This window comes from Physeter macrocephalus, chromosome 21 (genome assembly GCF_002837175.3).
Source record: "Physeter macrocephalus isolate SW-GA chromosome 21, ASM283717v5, whole genome shotgun sequence".
Classification (NCBI taxonomy): Eukaryota; Metazoa; Chordata; class Mammalia; order Artiodactyla; family Physeteridae; genus Physeter; species Physeter macrocephalus.
Genome location: NC_041234.1, coordinates 49838461 through 49840682, shown reverse-complemented (window position 1 = coordinate 49840682; position 2222 = coordinate 49838461). Strand labels below are relative to the sequence as shown.

The following is a 2222-nucleotide window of genomic DNA, read 5'->3' as shown; positions in this document are numbered from 1 at the left end:
GCGGTACGCGGGCCTCTCACTGCTGTGGCCTCTCCCACTGCGGAGCACAGGCTCCGGACGCGCAGTCTCAGCGGCCACGGCTCGCGGGCCCAGCCGCTCCGTGGCATGTGGGATCTTCCCGGACCGGGGCACGAACCCGCGTCCCCTGCATCGGCAGGTGGACTCTCAACCACTGCGCCACCAGGGAAGCCCTAAAAACACTTTTAAATAACTCTTTGGGTCAAAGAAGAAATCTTAATGGAAATTAGAAAATATTTAGAAATGAGCTTGTATGTTGCACCTAAAGTGGTGGTTACAGGGCTGTTTATAGCCTTAGGAGAGTATATTAAAAAGGAAGAGGGAGTTCCCTGGTGGCCAGGCTTTCATTGCCATGGCCAAGGTTCGATCCCTGGTTGGGGAACTGAGATCCCACAAACCGTTCAGTGCGGCCAAAAAAAAAAGGAAGAAAGGCTGAAAGTTAATGAGCTAAGCATTCAACTTAAGAAGTTAGATAATAAACAATAGAATAAATCCAAAGAAAGCAGAAGGAAGGAAATAATAGACACAAAAGCAAAAATTATTAAAATATAAAACAGGATAAGTAGAGAAGATCACCAAAGCCAAGAATAGCAAGAGTCGGGCTTCCCTGGTAGTGCAGTGGTTGAGAGTCTGCCTGCCGATGCAGGGGACACGGGTTCGTGCCCTGGTCTGGGAGGATCCCACATGCCGCGGAGCGGCTGGGCCCGTGAGCCATGGCCGCTGGGCCTGCGTGTCCGGAGCCTGTGCTCCGCAGAGGGAGAGGCCACAACAGTGAGAGGCCTGTGTACCGCAAAAAAAAAAAAAAAAGAAAGAATAGCAAGAGTCTATGGCATTTGAGCCATGACTCACTCCCTTATCACAACTCCCCCCACCCCACCTCTGCTTTGCAGAATCTCTACCCCAAACTCACTACTCTGGGCAGATGCAGCCAAGAGGATGGAGGTTCCTTCCCCCTGCAGTACCCAGTCTGGGGTTATGATTTCACCAAGGGAAGGGCAGGCTGCTGGAATTTTTCATCTCTCCCAGCTCCATGTTGCAGAAGCTCAAGTCCAAGCAGGCATGGTCAAGAAAACCAGATCTCTTTTCTTCCACCCAGCTTCCACTCTAACCTGGGCAAAACTTTTTGGCCAACCCAATATAAACCCTGAACTGTGATAGTAGCCTCCAAACCACAAAGATATCCAATGATAAAGGTTAAAAATCTAACTGACTTGGGAGGCTTAAGCACAACCTTGACAATAAATGGCTTGTGCCAACCCAGGAGTACCCCCTAGGTAGTCAAGCAAAGAAATTTAAAACAAGGGGAAAAAATCAGAGCAGGGACATCAAGCTTTACACTATAAGGAGGATAAACTTTACAATGTTCATTCAAGTTATCAAACAAATAACCAAGAAATTAAAAGCCACCAGCCTGGGGTGAGGTGGAGAATCAGTATCCCATAGTTCCTACCATATATTGTCTACAATGTCCAGATTTCAACAAAAAAATTATGAGAAAAGTAATTTTTTCCTGCCCCTCCTCCAAAAAACAGGAAAATATGACCCATACACAGAGGAAAAAAAAAGAAAAGCAATAAAAATACTCTCTTTAAAGAGGCTCAAGTGGAGGATGTAGCAGACAGAGATTTCAAAACAATTGTTATAAGTATGCTCAAAGAACTAAAGGTAGCTATGCTTAAAAGAAGTAAAGGAATGTATGATGGCAATGTCTCAATAAATATAAATTATCAATAAAGAAATGGAAATTAGGGCTTCCCTGGTGGCACAGTGGTTAAGAATCTGCCTGCCAATGCAGGGGACACAGGTTCGAGCCCTGGTCCAGGAATATCCCACATGCCATGGAGCAACTAAGCCCACGAGCCACAACTACTGAAGCCTGTGCACCTAGAGCCTGTGTTCTGCAACAAGAAAAGCCACCACAATGAGAAGCCCATGCACCACAACAAAGAGTGGCACCCACTCACTGCAGCTAGAGAAAGCCCACACACAGTAACAAAGATCCAATGCAGCCAAAAATAAAATAAATAAATTTATTTTTTTAAAAAAAGAAAGAGGGCTTCCCTGGTGGCGCAGTGGTTGGGAGTCCGCCTGCCGATGCAGGGGACGCGGGTTCGTGCCCCGGTCCGGGAAGATCCCACATGCCACGGAGCGGCTGGGCCCGTGAGCCACGGCCACTGAGCCTGCGTGTCCGGAGCCTGTGCTCC

General features: G+C 47.6%; 1 protein-coding gene across 18 annotated transcripts in view; it reads left to right on the top strand.

The window, feature by feature from the left end:
* Positions 1-2222, top strand: part of HDAC8 (histone deacetylase 8) — a 235475-nt gene that overhangs the window by 147320 nt on the left and 85933 nt on the right. The window lies entirely within an intron of this gene.